At 45.4% G+C, this 20,675-nt stretch overlaps 1 long non-coding RNA gene across 1 annotated transcript in view; it reads left to right on the top strand.

Moving 5' to 3' along the window:
• Window positions 1–19,792, top strand: part of LOC149972963 (uncharacterized) — a 61,741-nt gene extending 41,949 nt beyond the window's left edge. Inside the window, exon 3 of the long non-coding RNA XR_016490126.1 lies at window positions 17,712–19,792. This is a non-coding gene — a long non-coding RNA (uncharacterized LOC149972963). The remainder of the gene's footprint in view (window positions 1–17,711) is intronic.
• Window positions 19,793–20,675: the final 883 nt, after the last annotated feature.

Here is a 20,675-nt window from a genome sequence, read left to right as displayed (position 1 = left end):
GAGGAGAACGCGTGTGTTAAGAGGAGAGCGCGTGTGTTAAGAGGAGAGCATGTGTGTTAAGAGGAGAGCCCGTGTGTTAAGAGGAGAGCCCGTGTGTTAAGAGGAGAGCCCGTGTGTTAAGGGGAGAGCCCGTGTGTTAAGAGGAGAGCCCGTGTGTTAAGAGGAGAGCATGTGTGTTAAGAGGAGAGCATGTGTGTTAAGAGGAAAGCGCGTGTGTTAAGAGGAGAGCCCGTGTGTTAAGAGGAGAGCATGTGTGTTAAGAGGAGAACGCGTGTGTTAAGAGGAGAGCCCGTGTGTTAAGAGGAGAGCGCGTGTGTTAAGAGAGCCCGTGTGTTAAGAGGAGAGCCCGTGTGTTAAGAGGAGAGCCCGTGTGTTAAGAGGAGAGCATGTGTGTTTGCATCCCGTCTTCCCTCTCTATATCTCTGTGGTGCAGCACCTAGCCAGCTGTCTGACGGCTTGTCAAACTGTGACTAACGGAATACGTCCTCCATCTGAGGTAAATTGATACAATGCTGGGCTAAATTGGACGAATCTTGTCGAAAAAGATGATCCTCTGTAACTGTAATGCCTTCACAGGCAGGGAATAGGAAGAAGAAGAACAGTGTAAAAAATATCAGGAGATGAAACACTGTGGCGAAGTGTGTTGGTATTATTCTGGTTGTTTCCTGGTGTTTGAGGTTTCCAAGCATTAACTTGAACCCCTAATGTTATGTGAGATATACACACGTACACACACTCACATGCTCACTAACACACACACACACACACACACACACACACACACACACACACACACACACACACACACACACACACACACACACACACACACACACACACACACACACACACACACACACACACACAGCCTTTTCCCTCCTGGTTTGAAGACAGAGGAACACACACACACACACACAGCCTGCTCCCTCCTGGTTTGAAGACAGAGGAACACACACCATACATACACAGAGAGAATTCAGTGTTGATGGAAACAGGGTTTTTCATTGTTTTATTTTGGAAAAACACAAAATTGCAAATGTGTTACAGATACAGGCTAAGTGAAGAAAGCTCTGATTTTGCTTTGTGGAAATGTGCTTTTCTTTTCTTCCTAGTTTCCTACAAAACACAGAATGTTCTGGTACAAACTCCCTGCACCAAGACTTGACATCTGGGCAATGGTTTACAGTATTTTGTCAGCCCTCCGCAAAGTCATAAGCTGTGTGTGTGGGTTAGAGACGGGGAGCGAGGGAAAGAGAGAGTTGCAATGACATCATCGAAGTCACTGTGTGTGTGTGTGTGTGTGTGTGTGTGTGTGTGTGTGTGTGTATGTGTGTGTGTGTGTGTGTGTGTGTGTGTTCTTTCATCTCTATTTCCACTGGCAGAGGTTCTCACCTATATGACAAGACCCCCGTTCTCTTCTGTCTTCATAATATCTAAAGGAGATTAGATATGTTGTCACTTCAGATGTGTATAACATTGACCAGATGAAAAGCTATAACCAGCTATCTCTCCTATCATGAAGGAGCCTATTACCTTTTGATGACTGTTTTCTCTTGTCTTCCAAAGAGGCAGTCCTTTATGTACTTTTTGTACATGTACCCATCCTCCCCCCATTCCCTCATCCTCCCCTCCCCCCCATTCCTCCTCCTTCCCCTCTACCCCCGTCCCCCCTCCCCTTCCTCCTCCCTTTCTCCTCCACCCCCGTCCCCCCTCCTCTTCCTCCACCCTTTCTCCTCCACCCCCGTCCCCCCTCCTCTTCCTCCTCCTCCTCACCTTCTCCTCCACCCCCGTCCCCCCTCCTCTTCCTCCTCCTCCACCCCCCTCCTCCTCCTCCACCCCACCCCACTCCATTCCTCTTCCCCTCCCCTCATCCCCCTCTTCCCTCTCCTCCCTCTCCTCCTCCCCTTTCCCCTCCTCCTCCCATCCTGCTCCTCCTCCTCCTCCTCCTCCTCCCTATCCTGCCCCTCCTGCTCCTTCTCTACCTCCATCCTCCCTCCATCAAAGTCCACCGCTCTTTGTTTCCCTCCTCTGCATCCTCCTATGGTGCTTTGTGTGTGTACTGCTGTGCACCCTGGGAAGGCAGTGATGGTGCCAGATGGCGAACGTGGTCGGCTTCACGGTGGGGGATCCTAATGCATGCTGGGAGATTAAGGCTAAGGTCAGTGACTGGCCTAAAATACCCCCCCCCCTCCCCCCCTCCCCCGGGGAGATATGTTTTTGATAGACCCTCCGACTGGACTGGGACCCTCTGCCCAAAACTACTGACTGGTGGCACAAGCTCACCAAGGGGTGGAAAATGCTTATTTATAGCACCGAGACCATATTTGGCAAGAGCAGAGGAAATCCCTACACTTGGTTTTGGTTTCTCATCCAACCCACGAACCCCCAGCTTTTTTGTACTCCCTTTGATAAACATCAAATGGAAATATTTGTGCAACTTTGCGAGAAACTGCTTTTATGGTCATGACTGGGCTATACCTCCAAGAAGAGCACGTTATGGTCATGACTGGGCTATACCTCCAAGAAGAGCACGTTATGGTCATGACTGGGCTATACCTCCAAGAAGAGCACGTTATGGTCATGACTGGGCTATACCTCCAAGAAGAGCACGTTATGGTCATGACTGGGCTATACCTCCAAGAAGATCACGTTATGGTCATGACTGGGCTATTCCTCCAAGAAGATCACGTTATGGTCATGACTGGGCTATACCTCCAAGAAGATCACGTTATGGTCATGACTGGGCTATACCTCCAAGAAGATCACGTTATGGTCATGACTGGGCTATACCTCCAAGAAGAGCACGTTATGGTCATGACTGGGCTATACCTCCAAGAAGAGCACGTTATGGTCATGACTGGGCTATACCTCCAAGAAGATCACGTTATGGTCATGACTGGGCTATACCTCCAAGAAGATCACGTTATGGTCATGACTGGGCTATACCTCCAAGAAGAGCACGTTATGGTCATGACTGGGCTATACCTCCAAGAAGAGCACGTTTAAGATACAGTTAATGTTCTGTTGACTGTTGAATTCTCCCTTTTAATCTTTCAGTCTACAATGGTATTTAGGAGCTATATTTAACAAACCACACAGTCACAACGATTGGTAACCCTGGCTATGAATATGATGTTTATTCATAAGTTGTGTGATGTTTGTGGTATGTTTACCGCCAGCTTGGTGAAATAAAGTCATCCGGTATAGTTGGATAATTATTTGTCCACTTGCCTTGGCCATTAATAAGACTACATTGATATTTCTCTGTTGGGCTGTGTGCCATTCTGATTTATTCATCTCATCCAAATACACCTGGGGTCATTTAGAAACCTGACAAAATAAGGCCTGTGCATCCCAAATGGCACCCTATTCCCTATACATGTATAGTGCACTACTTTTGACCAGAGCCCAATAGGTCCTGGTCAAAAGTAGTGCACTACATTGGGAATAGGGTGTAATTTGGGACACTGACAATATAATTTCACTGCCCAGCACCTATGACGGATGTCTTGTATAAATTAGAATACTAAGGGGGGCCTCCCGGGTGGCGCAGTGGTTAAGGGCTCTGTACTGCAGGGCGCAGTGTGCGCTAACCAAGGTGGCCAGGTGCATGGTGTTTCCTCCGACACATTGGTGCGGCTGGCTTCCGGGTTGGATGCGCGCTGTGTTAAGAAGCAGTGCGGCTTGGTTGGGTTGTGTATCGGAGGACGCATGACTTTCAACCTTCGTCTCTCCCGAGCCCGTACGGGAGTTGTAGCGATGAGACAAGATAGTAGCTACTACAACAATTGGATACCACGAAATTGGGGAGAAAAAGGGGTAAAATTAAAAAAAAGAAATAATAATAATTTGAATACTAATGCTAATGCCGTGTTTGTTTGTTAATTAAGAAGAAATGGGGGACGAGGGCTCCGTTTACCTTCATGTGAAAGAACGTAAAGATATTACATTTCCCGAAAAGCTTGTAGCCTATTTGTAAAAAAAAAGACAGTACAAAACGCAATAACTTGTAACTGTGATTGTGACGGTAGCCAAAGCTATTGTGATCGCCAATGAAATGGGGAAAGTGTTGGATTGAACCCCGTTTAAATTAGTGTTAATGTATTGAAAATCAATGCTCATTTGCACAGCGATATAAAACAACAACAACTAAAATGGAGACCGTACTTTTTAACCTCTTCAATTGGCCAAGGAAAGGTTACAGGAAGACTGCATTCCTTAAATAAGGTGATCCAGAGTTATTTGCCAATGACTAGCTTTCCATAGAATTTCTACATATGCGCATATTTACTATTCAGTGGTGTCTTTACCATATAAATGGAATGATACTGCAGTCATGTTTATAAAAAGTGCTACTGTATACTAATGATACAGTATGTGTAGAAATCATCTGCACAGAAATCCATCATTGAATGAGGCCTACTATTGGATGGTTTTTAAGTTCATCGTCTCTGAATATCAATTGGACTGTCTGTGGTCCTGTATGACTCAGATGGCATGGATCTTGCACCACCAGGATTGTGGGTCACCCATATGTAAAATCTATGCAGGCATGACTATACGTGGCTTTGGATAAAAGCGTCAACTAAATGGCTTATTTTCAAATCAAACGGTATTATTATGTTGAATTTGCTATATAAAAATCACAGGAGGTTGGTGGCACCTTTATTTGGGAGAACGGGCTCGTGGTAATGACTGGAACTGAATCAGTGGAATGGTATCAAATACATCAAACACATGGTTTCCATGGTTTCCAGGTGTTTGATGACATTCCATTTGCTCTGTTCTGGACATTATTATGAGCTGTTCTCCCCTCAGCAGCCTCCTGTGATAGAATTAAGCAATAAGGCATGGGGGGGTGTGGTATATGGCCAATATACCACGGCTAAGGGCTGTTCTAAGTTACGACGCAACGCGGAGTGCCTGGATACAGCTCTTAGCCGTGGTATATTTGCCAAATACCACAAAACCCAGAGGTACGTTATTGCTATTATAAACTGCTGACCAACATAATTATCAGTAAAAATACATGTTTTTTCATACCCATGGTATACGGTCTGATATACCACGGCTGTAAGCCAATCAGCATTCAGGGCTTGAATCACACAGTTTATAAATCTATATTTTCTATGAATGTATGACATCATTAGATTTATCCTGTGGATGCCATGGGCTTGTCAAAACGAGGGCCTGATTGGACAAGTGATTAAGCGTTGATATTTCTCATATCCTGTATGCAGTTCTTGAGTTGATACATTATTCATGGTTCATCATGTTGCACAAAGCACAAATGTCATGCCAAAAGCTCTACTTTCCTTCAGACAGTACATTTTGTGTGTGTGTTGTGTGTGTGTCGCGTGTGTCCATGTACATGTGAGTGCCTCTATAAGGGTTTCAGCATGTTGACTGAAGCAGCGAATGTAACCATGTGATCTCCAGTGTAGACTGCTTCACCTCAGTCGCACAGACCCAAGTGATTATTGAGTGGTTTGACTCTGTACCTTCTGCCGGTCAATAACAGTATGACTCTGTACCTTCTGTCTGTCAATACCAGTATGACTCTGTACCTTCTGTCTGTCAATACCAGTATGACTCTGTACCTTCTGTCTGTCAATACCAGTATGACTCTGTTTCTTCTGTCTGTCAATACCAGTATGACTCTGTACCTTCTGTCTGTCAATACCAGTATGACTCTGTACCTTCTGTCTGTCAATACCAGTATGACTCTGTACCTTCTGTCTGTCAATACCAGTATGACTCTGTACCTTCTGTCTGTCAATACCAGTATGACTCTGTACCTTCTGCCGGTCAATAACAGTATGACTCTGTACCTTCTGTCTGTCAATACCAGTATGACTCTGTACCTTCTGTCTGTCAATACCAGTATGACTCTGTACCTTCTGTCTGTCAATACCAGTATGACTGTGCCTTCTGTCTGTCAATACCAGTATGACTCTGTACCTTCTGTCTGTCAATACCAGTATGACTCTGTACCTTCTGTCTGTCAATACCAGTATTACTCTGTACCTTCTGTCTGTCAATACCAGTATGACTCTGTACATTCTGTCTGTCAATACCAGTATGACTCTGTACCTTCTGTCTGTCAATACCAGTATGACTGTGCCTTCTGTCTGTCAATACCAGTATGACTCTGTACCTTCTGTCTGTCAATACCAGTATGACTCTGTACCTTCTGTCTGTCAATACCAGTATGACTCTGTACCTTCTGTCTGTCAATACCAGTATGACTATGTACCTTATGTCTGTAAATACCAGTATTCCTCTGTGTGGTTTTATAGAGTAATATATATATATATAGCTTCTAAACGTGACCCCTTCAAGACAACATACCCTACTACCTATGCTAAAATCTGCTTGTTTCTCCTAAACTATTACATTTGAGCACCTAATGGGTCTAGAATATTAAAACCTCTTAAATCCTTAAACCTCTCAATGTATTCTGTAGATGTACCCCTGCCCATTGGTACAACCTTTGATTTATTAAGCCAAACCTATCCACAAACAACCTAAAACTCCCTGCCTGGAGGCATAGAAACAGCACAATTGGCCTATCTCAAAGAGGACTGATTGATGCAGTTCCAGACCTATACATAGTCTCGTCTTTCTTTTGAAGTGTTTTCGGGGAGGGAGGATGATAGGTGGGGAGGGAACGTGGAGAGAGGGGCTAGCATTAGTGCTAGTGATCCATAATAGCTGTACTCGAAGACCCACTACTCTCCTGGATGCTAGGGAACGGGAGGAACAGCCACTTTCCCGCTGTAAACGCCACTAAAAGGTTCTTCACCAGGAACTGCTTTTCATTTGGTTGTGGCAGCATTCCTTTGGTAGTATGCTCTAGATAAATGCACTGACGCAATAAGTCGACGTCTTACTCCCCTTGCGTCCATTAGTTCACGGTACGACGTGTGTGACGCCATTATATCTGCTGTGCTCTGTGTTTCCCTGCGCTGCGTTTGTGTCCGTTTTGTTGGGTCAATAGCGGAACTAGACAATAATAGCAGTGTCATGACAGCGTCCTCTTAAAACACTGCGCCCTCCCAACGTCGACGTCACGGCTCCCCTTGAACCTTGTTTCCTGTCAGCACTTCCTGTCATTAAGAACTTTCAGACGCACCACTCATCGGAACGGACGGAGAGACGGGTGGATGGATGCTAGAGTGCTGTTGATGGAAAGTGTAAAGAGGAGAAGTCAAGCAAGGTACACTGGCTTTCATTAAGAAAGTACTACATCTTAGTTGCGTCTCTTGAGAGCAGTCTCTTTCTCCAAACCTCCACTCGAGTGCCATCAGTAATCCCTTGTCGCTCCCGGGCAGGCAGGCTCTCTCATCACAGTGAAGAGAGCGGTATTGATAGGTGTCAAACTCTCCGTGGGATACCTGTCACTCTTTACAGAGCTCTGATTGGCCCGTGTCACAACGGATCACCCTCACACCCAGCAGCAGCACAGTTTATTATTAGGAGCCCAACTTGAAGGCGGACATTTTGGCTGAAAGTATTTTTAATGAACTAGCAGAAAGAAGTAAAAACTAGCTGCTTTACACCATTGCCCTGGCAGGGGATTACCTTAGCAACATCAGTGCTCTGAAAGGAGGAAGGTTGCTTGACAGGTGGCCATTTTGGGTAAAATACTTTAAATAAACCAAAAGGAAGCAGTGACAAACTGTTGCTTTGTCCTATTGCCCTGGCACCTTAAAGGATCTTAGCGACGTAGCCCTTTGACATGAGACAGCTTGCTTGATAGGCGGTTCTTTTGGCTTTGATTAGGGAATGAACCAAAAGTTAACAGGAAGCAGTGACAACTCACAGCTTTGCACCATTGCCTTGGCAGGGGCTAGCTAGCTTGATAGGCGACCATGTGGCTCGTCAATAGCAGACCCAGAGTCATGCTTGAGTGTGTTTGCACTAACCTGGTTGTTGGCGCACACATGGAATGATTAGCGTAATGAGTTATTTATAGCCGGCTGTGGAATTGCCAGGCAACCCGGGGGGGCTGATTAAGCCACTTGCCAATCACTTATTTATGGCTTCCTGGAGGTGAATAACTTGTCTGTCTTTGTGTGGAGCGCCATGGCAACACAACAGGAAGATGGTCCTGTGGAGAGGAAGTGGAACCCTGTGATAGTATCACTTGTCTCTCACTCACTATGACGTTTTCATCGTGGTTACACACACACACACACATGCACGGAGACACACACGCAAATCACTTTAATCAAAACAAGCCCTCCTTGAACTTACGAGACCTCATAAAAGGTGTTTATGTAAAATGGTGTTATTTATAATTGGAGCGACTCTTGAGGAGTGGAATGCTACCAAAATGTGATTCTCATTCAGTGTTGTTATGAGTGTGTGGAAACTGCTGCTGTGTGACAGAAACGGTTCCACATCATATTCTCAGTTCCTCAAAACTGCTGGCTCGGCACTTTCTGGTTGTTTTTAGAGAGCAGGAAGGCCTCAGTGTCAACCTTCTCTAGTCTACTCCTATGGTGTTTCCCAAACCTCTCCTCGAGTACCCTCTGCCAGTTCAACATATTTGACCTATTGCAGTACAAGCACACCTAGTCAGCTAAATATCAAACATTAGCTGAGGTGCGTTTGTACTGGAACAGATCAAATACATGGAACGGCCTGGAGGTATTTTTAAAAGTGGTTTGGGAAACACCATAGAAGGTTGACACTGAGGCCTTCCTACTCTCTAAAAACAACCAGAAAGCGCCGACCCAGCAGTTTGAAAAGTGGTTTGTGAAACACAGCTCTTGTTGACATCCTTTCTCTAGTCTCCTAGTGCATGATATTTTACTAACAGCCTCCCAGTAAAATCTGCTGCAATGGATGTGCACTCATTTCAACTCTTTCAACTGCTAACACAATAAGTAAATTGCTGCGTGTGACAGACCACAGTCACTCACACGCTCTCTGATACACACACAAACAAGACGTTTGTTTCCAGGTATCCAATGTCTCCCCACCTTCTGGGTGAACTCCACAGAAACACTGGGAAAAGGCAGAAACAACCCACTTCAAAGTCAGCCAGACCACTTTTACCATCAGTATCTTGAGCTTTCCCCACAATTCCCACCTGAGTTGAGAGTGTTATTAGTGTTGTGTTGATTGGCACGGCAAATCTGTGCTTTTGACATCAGTGGCCTGGATTGACTCAATCATGCCGCGAGCCATCAGTCCCATCATGCATTGCATTGGCCTCTGGGGCGTGGCCTCAGATCAGCTTGCTGTCTAGAGTTGCCACATCCATCATTAGCTCAACTGAACACACACACACACAGCTGAACACACACACACACAGCTGAAGACACTCACACAGCTGAACACACACACACAGCTGAAGACACACACACATGAGAGTGGAGGTTACCACTGACAGAGTTTATAACGGACAGAGCCGTGATAAAATGCTTGAATAAAGACGGCTTTATTTAATACTAAATCGTAAAGAGGTTGGGAGGATATGTCTAAATTAACACATTTTGAAATAGCCAGAAACCCAGAATGAGGATTCTAGTTATTCAATCAGTCCATTCAATCCCACCAGTTCTGATTGAATATGCATCACAGATTAAGTTCAAAACAGGTTGTCCCTAGATGGTAAGAGGAATCTCTATTTCTCATATTTTCTCTCCCTCTCTCTCTCCCTCTCTCTCTCTCTCTCTCTCTCTCTCTCTCTCTCTCTCTCTCTCTCCGTTGTCTGGCAGTGACCCTTACGTCATGTTTCCGTTGCTCAATGAGAGCGTGTCATGTGTCACATGCAGTCCAGGCACCCATGTCATCACTGGGACAGACACATTGTTGTTCTTCTCCCCGTCCGGCAGTCCCTCTGTGGGGGTTTCAGCCCGTTGAAAGACACAGCCGGAGGGGAGAGGGGGCATCCTCTCTGTGTCTGTCTGAAAAGAGGAACAGGAGTCAGGTACAAGGTGAACAGAAGATGTGGACTCAATTAGAATTCCAGTTCATTCAAGTCCTGCATTAATGGGTGTTAACAATTGAGTAGAATTGCAGAACGGCAGGGTTGGTACCAATTCAATTTAACTGAGGAGTTGAACTGAAATTTCTATTCAACAATTGAAAGTGCGCTGTTCCGTAGCGAATGGCTAATACTCTACCCTGGTATAGTGTTATTCTACCCACTCTACCCCACTCTGTATCTACCCCTGTCTCAGTCCTGTACTGTGCCTCTTCTTCTCTTCTATTTGAATAATATTCATCATCCTTCCATCCTCACCTCTCCTTCCCCCTCCACCCCTCCCACCCTCCTCTCTCTTCTGTAATGATGGGTCTCTGGGGACATGGCCCCCGCTCGCCATGTTGGTTGAAAGCTGCTGATGTGTCCTGAATCCCCCAACTGCCCCGGCACACTAATCCCTCCAAACACACAATACAGGGAGACCTATGACATCATCCTGGAAAGCCGGATCCACCTTCCCCACCCTGACCCGACTCTCTCTCTCTCTCTCTCTCTCTCTCTCTCTCTCTCTCTCTCTCTCTATCTATCCCTGTCTCTGTCATTCTCTCACTCTCTCTTTGTCTCTGTCTTTCTCTCTCTCTCTCTCTCTCTGTATCTCTGTCTCTGTCTTTCTCTCTCTTTCACTCTCTCCCTCTCTATACATATTGGTTTGTGTCTCTGTCTGTCTGTATTTCCTTCTCTCTCTACTGTTTCTGTCTCTCTTTCCCCCTCCCTCCCTCGCTCCTTCCCTCCCCAGAGAAGCCTAATTGTTATTATCTCAATTGGTGTATCTGCAGGGATAAACCAGCTTACCCACACATTTTATTCAATGGTGTCAAATCCAGCATGGTAGACCAGTGTGTATGGGGAAGGATACTACACTGTATATCAACTATAGTGGCTTTGTTGATTTTCATTTACAGTTCATTCAGTCAGTTTATGCACTGACCGATATGCCAGTGCTATTCTATTGTGCAGACATATGTCTCGCAGTAGGAGTGCTGATCTGGTGTCAGTTTTGCCTTTTAGATCATGGACAAGGGGACCTGAAATGCTTTGTCATACCTATGGTATACAGTCTGATATACCACCGCTGTGAGCCAATCAGCATTCAGGGCTAGACCATTATACAATATCTCAGAACTTGTTACAGTAACCAGGTTGGCCTGCTTCTCATTACCAGGGGCCTTGTAAGAGTTACCGGGTCTCGGAAACACACATACACATACACACACTTTACACACACACATGCACACGCACACGCGCACATACACTGACACACAAATACAGTAACACCCACACACATACACACAGAAAGAAAAAGAGGGAAATGTAGATACAAACACACACACACATACGCACACACTCACACTGGATCAGCTCTCTGCTAATTTGAGACATGGTTTAAAACGTTGTTGAGCGGAAAATACTGGGTGTCAGCTCAGTGGCTCGTATAAACGTCCTCTTGAACTTCCTGTATCAGCAGCTTACAGACCTAGCCTGCCAGTGGGAGGGAGGGAGGTAGGGAGGGAGGGAGGGAGGGAGATGGGAGAGAGAGAGAGAGAGAGGGAGGGTTGGAGAGAGATGGGAGAGAAAGAAGGGGAGAGAGGTGGGAAGGAGAGAGAGAGAGAGAGCGAGAGAGAGAGAGAGAGAGAGAGAGAGCGAGAGAGAGAGAGAGAGAGAGAGAGAGAGAGAGAGAGAGAGAGAGAGAGGGGGAGAGAGAGGGGATGAAGCAGACTGATGACAGAACCAGTCATGCTTGACTACTCACTCCAGTACACAGTGTGATCCTATTCTTGTGTTATCTATACAGACCTTTCCTCTGATGGATGAACAACCATTAACTCATCACCTAGTCAGCAGAGTTGCTGGGACTTCATCATAGCCTCTAGTCATGTGTGGTATCTCTATTTTGAATGGGTCTTTGTCTTTGAGGCAGCTCCTTTCAGAGATAATGGCAGGAGCATTAACACAACACAGTGAGATGGTCTTACATTCCTTGTTAGGACTGTCTATTTTTTTTCATTTTGGGGGGTTGGTGGCATTTAACATTTAGCGGTTTTGTATGTGTCGTGCCTATAAACTGAACATGCCTTCTGCAAACCCTCAAGAGACTGACATTAACAACCGTTTAACAAGCTAACAACTTTTCTCTGTTGAATGTTCTTGTGTGTGGAGTTTGAACCTTGTAAATGGCCATCAATGTGGCTTCGCTAGCCTTTCTCACTTGCTTGGCTTGCTCTCTCTCTCTCTTTATCTCCTCTCCTCTCCTGCTGTGTTTTGCTTCTCACTCCTGCCCTCTGGGCAGTGTGTCTCCCTGCTTGCCCGTGGACAAACTCCTTTCAGCGATCCCCTATGGTTCCCTCTCCCCGCTGACACACACACGCACACATGCTACACAACACACACACGGAAAGCATACACACACACATACAGTATAAACACACAGATACACTAAGTAATTCCCTCCCCTCACTGACGCACACTCACACCCACAAATACACACACAGAAACCCTCTTTGCGATTACCTCTCCACTCTGACACACACACAGACAGTGTCTCACACTCTTTTCTCTGCATGCTCCGGTGGAATGTTAGTGGCACATGGACATTGCCAAGGCAACGGCAGGTTAGGCAGAACAGAGCAGAGAACAGAGTAGAGCAGTCTTTCTCTCTTTCTCTCTCTTTCTCTCTGTCTCTTTCAGCTTGTCAATGTCAACCTGTGTTACACAGAGAATAAATCAGTTTCTCTTCTTTCTATCATTCTCCCCAGTCTCTCTTCTCATCTCTATCATTCTCCCGTCTCTCTTCTCTTCTCTATCATTCTCCCCAGTCTCTCTTCTCTTCTCTATCATTCTCCCCAGTCTCTCTTCTCTTCTCTATCATTCTCCCCAGTCTCTCTTCTCTATCATTCTCCCCAGTCTCTCTTCTCTTTATCATTCTCCCCAGTCTCTCTTCTCTTCTCTTCTCTATCATTCGCCCCAGTCTCTCTTCTCTTTATCATTCTCCCCAGTCTCTCTTCTCTTCTCTTCTCTATCATTCTCCCCAGTCTCTCTTCTCTTCTCTATCATTCTCCCCAGTCTCTATTCTCTTCTCTATCATTCTCCCCAGTCTCTCTTCTATTCTCTATCATTCTCCCCAGTCTCTCTTCTCTTCCTGTCTTTCTTCACTCCAATTCCTCCTCTCACTGTGATGAGTGTAACATGTAATGGTTTTGTGATTTTCTATTGAACCAACAAACTGGGATCGAAATTCAATTATCTCCCTCTACCTCTCCATCCTCCTCTCCTCTCCTCTCCTCTCCTCTCCTCTCCTCTCCTCTCCTCTCCTCTCCTCTCCTCTCCTCTCCTCTCCTCTCCTCTCCTCTCCTCTCCTCTCCTCTCCTCTCCTCTCCTCTCTCTCCCTCCTTCTATTCTCTTCTCTCTCTTCTCTCTCATCACAGCCGAGTCAAGGTAAATTAGGTAATATGTACATGCAGGTAGCGGTAAAGTGACTATGCATGGATAATAAACAGAGAGTAGCAGCAGCGTAAAAATGGGGGTGGGGGTAGGACAATGCATACACCCTGTAGTGCCTTGCGGTCAGAGGCCAAGCAGTTGCCATACCAGGCGTGATGCAACCAGTTCTCGATGGTGCAGCTGTAGAACTTTTTGAGGATCTGAAGACCCATGCCAAATCTTTTCAGTCTCCTGAGGGGGAATATGCGTTGTCGTGCCCTCTTCACGACTGTCTTGGTGTGTTTGGACCATGATAGTTTGTTGGTGATGTGGACAGCAAGGAACTTGAAGCTCCCAACCTGCTCCACTACAGCCCTGTTGATGAGAATGGGGGCGTAGTCGGTCCTCCTTCTCCTGTAGTCCACAATCATCTCCTTTGTCTTGATCACGTTAAGCGAGAGGTTGTTGTCCTGGCACCTCACTGCTAGGTCTCTGACCTCCTCCCTATAGGCTGTCTCATTGTTGTCGGTGATTAGGCCTACCACTGTTGTGTCGTCGGCAAACTTAATGATGGTGTTGGAGTCATGCTTGGCCATGCAGTCATGGGTGAACAGGGAGTACAGGAGAGAACTGAGCACGCACCCCTGAGGGGCCCCCGTGCTGAGGATGAGCGTGGCAGATGTGTTGCTATCTACCCTCACCACATGGGGGCAGCCCATCAGGAATTCCAGGATCCAGTTGTAGAGGGAGGTGTTTAGTCCCAGGGTCTTTAGCTTAGTGATGAGCTTTGAGGACACTATGGTGTTGAACGCTGATCTGTAGTCAATGAATAGCATTCTCAGATAGGTGTTCCTTTTGTCCAGGTGGGAAAGGGCAGTGTGGAGTGCAATAGAGATTGCATCTGTGGATCTGTTGGGGTGGTATGCAAATTGGAGTGGGTCTAGGGATCCAGGGATAATGGTGTTGATGTGAGCCATGACTAGCCTTTCAAAGCACTTCATGGCTACAGACGTGAGTGCTTGTCAGGTATGCATAAATGGCTGCAAGGGAGTCAGGCGCAGGAGAGCAGATAGTGGGTAGCAAACGGAGCATCTTATTTAGGCGAACCAAAAGCACACGGCACAACGAACACGAAATACAATACGGGTTGATATAACCCAGCGCAACCAGACATATGTGCGCATACATGAAACAGATAAACAATACCACACAAAGACATGGGGGGAAACAGAGGGTTAAATACACAACACCGGTGCGAACACGGTGACGGTCTGCGCCCACTTTCTGGTGCAGTACGGTGCGCTGAAGGTGGATATGGGTGGCGTCCCATCTTTCCTCCGCGCGCCGGAACTAGTCGTCCACCGCAGGACAGGAACCTCAGTCTGACTCTGATGCCAAGGAGCCAGAACCGGCTGATACCCCAATACACACTGGAAGGGGGTGGGGTTAGTGGAGGAGTGGTGGAGCGAGTTCTGGGCCATCTCTGCCCAGGGTACGAACCCTGCCAACTCCCCCGGCCGGTCCTGGCAATAGGACCTCAGAAACCTACCCACATCCTGGTTTACTCTCTCCACCTGCCCGTTACTCTCGGGGTGAAAACCTGAGGTAATGCTGACCGAGACCCCCAGCCTTCCAGACCCTTGAAGTGAATTGGGGACCAGACACTACATCCTCAAGCACCCCGTAGTGCCGGAAGACGTGCGTAAACAAGGCCTCCACAGTCTGTAGGGCCGTAGGGAGACCGGGCAAAGGGAGGAGACGGCAGGACTTAGAGAAACGATCCACAACAACCAGGATCGTGGTGTTTCCCTGTGATGGGGGAAGATTTGTCAGGAAATCAATCGACAGGTGTCCAGCTCCCACACTACCGGTGCCACCAGGCAGGAGGCCGGGAGTATGGGAGTGGGATACATGGGCCGCTCCTCTGTGTCATACAGCCGGGACAGTGCGTCTGCCTTCAAGTTCTGGGAACCTGGTCTGTAAGAAAGTGTGAAAACAAAACGGGTGAAAAACATGGCACACCTTGCTTGGCGAGGGTTCAGTCTCCTCGCCGCCCAGATGTGCTCCAGATTGCGGTGGTCAGTCCAGATGAGAAAAGGGTGTTAAGCCCCCTCAAGCCAATGTCTCCACGCCTTCAAAGCTTTGACGACAGCCAACAACTCCCGGTCCCCCACTTCATAGTTTCGCTCCGCCGTGCTGAGCTTCCTCGAGAAGAAGGCACAGGGGCGGAGCTTCGGTGGCGTATCCGAGCACTGAGAGAGCACAGCTCCTATCCCAGCCTCGGACGTGTCCACCTCCACTATGAACGCCAAAGAGGGATCCAGATGAGCCAGCACGGGAGCCGAGGTTAACAGGGCTCTCAGGCGACTAAAAGCCCTGTCCGCCTCAGCTGTCCACTGCAAGCGCACCGGGCCCCCCTTCAGCAGTGAGGTAATGGGAGCCGCTACCTAGTTGGCAAACCCAAAGAACCGCTGCACCTCCTTTACCGTGGTGCGAGTTGGCCAATTACGCACGGCTGCAATTAGGTCTCCATCTCCACCCCTGAGGTGGAAATGTGATACCCTAGAAAGCAGACGGACTGTTGAAAGAACCGGCATTTCTCAGCCTTGGCGTACAGGTCATGCTCCAACAGGCAACCAAGCACCTTGCGCTCCAGGGACACATCCTCGGGCGTGTAGTGGAGTATATCAGAATGTCACCAATATACACCGCTACACCCTGCCCGTGCAAACTAACCAGCACCACGGGAAACGCAGGAGAATCAATCATGAAGAGACTAATTCTCTCCGTATGACCCCCCTGCGTCACCATGCCCAAAGGAGCGGTGACCTCCCTAATCAACCCTGACCCTAATGGTCGACTATCTAAGGCGTGAACGGGGAAGGGTACATCAACGGGAACGATGGGGATCCATAAACTATGGGCAAATGATCTGTCAATAAAATTCCCAGCCGTGCCTGAATCGACGAGCGCCTTATGCTGGGAATGCGGGGGAAACTCAGGAAAAGTAACAAACAAAAACATGTGTGTAACAGAGGGCTCTGGGTGAGAATGATGCCTTCTCACCTGGGGTGACGCCAGAGTGCCCTGCCTGCTGCCTCAAACCCTATTGATTATATTATGTGGTTATATTATGTGTTTATATTATGTGGTTATGTTATTGGTTATATTATGTGGTTATATGATGTGTTTATATTATGTGGTTATATTATGTGGTTATGTTATTGGTTATGTTATTGGTTATATTATGTGGTTATGTTATTGGTTATATTATGTGGTTATATTATGTGGTTATGTTATTGGTTATGTTATGTGGTTATATGATGTGTTTATATTATGTGGTTATATTATGTGGTTATGTTATTGGTTATGTTATTGGTTATATTATGTGGTTATGTTATTGGTTATATTATGTGGTTATATTATGTGGTTATGTTATTGGTTATGTTATGTGGTTATATTATGTGGTTATATTATGTGGTTATATTATGTGGTTATGTTATTGGTTATATTATGCGGTTATGTTATTGGTTATATTGTGTGGTGATGTTATTGGCCCAGTATCATGTACGGTAAGACATGTTCTCCTCTCTATTGGACATAGACATGCCAGATCTACAGTGAGTATACAAAACATTAAGAGCATGACATAGACTGACCAACATGACATCTTTCCATGACATAGACTGACCTGGTGAATTCAGGTGAAAGCTATGAACCCTTATAGATGTCATTTGTTAAATCCACTTCAATCAGTGTAGATGAAGGGGAGGAGACAGGTTACAGAAGGATTTTTAAGACTTGAGACGATTGAGACATGGATTGTGTGTCATTCAGAGGGTGAATGGGCAAGACAACATACTGAAGTGCCCTTGAACGGGGTGTTGTAGCAGGTATCAGGCACACTACTTTATGTCTACTTTATGTCTACTACTTTATGTGTACCCTAAGAATCCTGAAGAAAGTACAGGGAGGGAATTTAAACGGAACATGGAACAACACAAGAAACCACGAGTAGCGTACAGACATGAAACACAGAAACAGAGTCAATAACGCCTGGGGAAAGAACCAAAGGGAGTGACAGATATAGGGGAGGTAATCAGGAAGGTGATGGAGTCCAGGTGAGTCTCATTAGGTGCAGGTACGCGTAACGATGGTGGCAGGTGTGCGTAATAATGAATAAACTGGCTACATCGAGCGCCAGAGAGTGGGAGTAGACGTGACAGGTTTGTGTCAAGAACTGCAACTCTGCTGGGTTTTTCACACTCAGTTTTCTGTTTCTGTTTGTATCAAGGTCCACCACCCAAAGGACATCCAGCCTACTTGACACAATTCTGGGAAGCATTGGAGTCAACATGGGCCAGCATTCCTGTCAACATGGGCCAGCATTCCTGTGGAACGCTTTCAACACTTTGTAGGGTCCATGCCCCGACGACTAAAGCCTGTTCTCATGGCAAAAGGGGGAGGGGTGCAACTCAATACTAGGAAGATGTTCCTAATGTTTGGTATACTCAGTGTATGAGTGACTGTGCCACTATTGTTGAATCAATGTTGTTTCCACATCATTTCAACCTAAGAAATGTATGTGATGACATTGAATCAAAGTGGAAAATGTATTCGATTAGCAAAAAGTCACCAACATAAGGGCCTTTCGTCTTTTCTTCACCAAGTTTGAACCTAAATCCATTGACATGGTGACCCTTTTTGTGGATTTCACGTTGAATTCATGTTAGTCGACAACTCAACCAAATGTAAATCAAAACTAGACATTGAACTGACGTTAGTGTCCAGTGGGGGGTTCTATTGGATAGGTCACACAGTGGGAGTTAATAGACCCACCACCACAGAACTTTCATCCCATTTTCTCACATCACTTTCAAGAAAAGTGTGTGTGTGTGTGTTCCCAAAACCACATTCTGCTGATAGGATTACAGGACTGCTATTTGTTTTGCAGTTAACATAGACTAATGAGTATTAATGTTGGTCCTAGGTTACTGTATGTGTGAGTCAGTGGCCGTCGGTGCCGTTTAAGATGAGGGAGGACATTTTTTTTTTTTTCACGAACATGGCCTTATTTCTATTACAGCATGTTGGATGACTGTCATTCATATTCCATTCACCCAGTTAAATATAACATCAGTAAGTTTAGGCTACTACATGATACTTGATATTTCCCTATACCCATCATGAGGTTGCTACAACCTATAAATAAAAGTTTTGAACGTAAATGTACACAGGTTGAGAGATGACAGACGGTGACACATGGACAGACAGTAACACATTCAATACCGCCTTGCACACTCTTGCCTGCATCTACAGTAGCTGATCTAGGGTGTAATCATTAGTCCAACAGTTGCAAACAAGTGTTTTTATTGGGCAGATTCAAGTATGTTTATCCCCGTTTTGTTCCGTTCGCTTCCGTTTAAGAAATGTTTCTCAACAGAATTGGCGGAATGAATACACCCCTGATCACACGTAAATACAGTTCAGTTTCATAGCAGCCACGTTGTATTCCTTTTTGAAAATATGCGCTCTCCTCTCAACTTTTCCCTTCGCTTGTGGACTTCAATGCACAACATAACAACTGTATGTGACCAGGTGAAAAAACCTTTCAAAGCAAAACCATATTATAACCATTACATACAGCCTACATCATTGTCACCATATTAGCTGAAGTAACGTCATAGTCAACATAGATAATAGAACTAACACGTTAGTAAACCAGCTACAATCATGCAGTACAGTGTACAGTCAGTAAGCAGTTTAGCAGTTACACCGGTGGGCCGTGGTTGCAATAAATGTGTAAAACCAAGAGCTTACCTTGACTTGGAAGAGTTCCAGTGTTGTGTTGGATATTCATAGCCAGCTGGCAAACATAGCATCCCTCGTTTGTAGCTGGGTGTTTCAGCAACCTAAACTAGCTAGCTGCATTTGATAGCTAAGTAAGTGAAAGTCAATTAAAAAAAAAAACTTTCTCTCTCTCTCTCTGTCTCTTGCTTCTTTATTTTTGAAGAAATGAATTTGTTCAAAACTGTCAAACTGTCTTTGTCTCTCTTTGAGTCAACTACTCACCACATTTTGTGCACTGCAGGGCTTGCTAGATGTAGCTTATGCTTTCAGTACTAGATTAATTCTCTGATTCTTCGATTGGGTGGACAACATGTCAGTTCATATGCAAGATCTCTGATAGGTTGGAGGACGTCCTCCGGATGTTGTTATAATTACTGTGTGTGTCGATGGGAGAGGGGTGAGAACCATGAAGTCAATGTACCCAGAGGAGGATGGAAGATAGCTGTCCTCCGGCTACACCATTGTGCTACCATACAGAGTGCTGTTGAGTCTACTGTAGAACTTAATTGCAAAACAGTGTGTTATAATCAATTATTTGGTGACGTGAATATATAGTATAATTTTACTTAAAAGGTTAACTTTTAAATGTTTCACTATTTTTATTTTTATTAAATTCACTGAGGAGGATGGTCCTCCCCTTACTCCTCTGAGAAGCCTCCACTGGTGTGAGTGTGTGTGGAGACAGAGAGAACGTGTTGCTGTATCACATGTCTATTTCAGGAGTCTACCTCACCACCCTGGGCTGAGGAGAGGGATCTATGTCTCAGAGGTGCTCACACAATAAACACTGAAATACATCTTACTCTACACATACACACTGAAATATACATTACTCTATACACACTGAAATATACCTTACACTATACACACTGAAATATACCTTACTCTACACATACACACTGAAATAATTCTTACTCTTTACACACTGAAATATACCTTACTCTATACACACTGAAATATACATTACTCTACACATACACACTGAAATATATCTTACTCTATACACACTGAAATATATCTTACCCTACAATATACACACTGAAATATACCTTACACTATACATACACACTGAAATATATCTTACTCTATACACACTGAAATATACCTTACACTATACATACACACTGAAATATACCTTACACTATACACACTGAAATATATCTTACCCTACACTATACACACTGAAATATACTTTACACTATACATACACACTGAAATATATCTTACTCTATCCACACTGAAATATACCTTACTCTATACACACTGAAATATACCTTACACTATACATACACACTGAAATATACCTTACACTATACATACACACTGAAATATACCTAACTCTATACACACTGAAATAAATCTTACTCTATCCACACTGAAATATATCTTACTCTATACACACTGAAAT

The sequence above is a fragment of the Oncorhynchus mykiss genome, chromosome 21, assembly GCF_057628025.1.
Source record: "Oncorhynchus mykiss isolate SJ-2025 chromosome 21, ASM5762802v1, whole genome shotgun sequence".
Classification (NCBI taxonomy): Eukaryota; Metazoa; Chordata; class Actinopteri; order Salmoniformes; family Salmonidae; genus Oncorhynchus; species Oncorhynchus mykiss.
The sequence above is the reverse complement of the archived record's forward strand: the minus strand, read 5'-3'. Positions and strand labels throughout refer to the sequence as shown.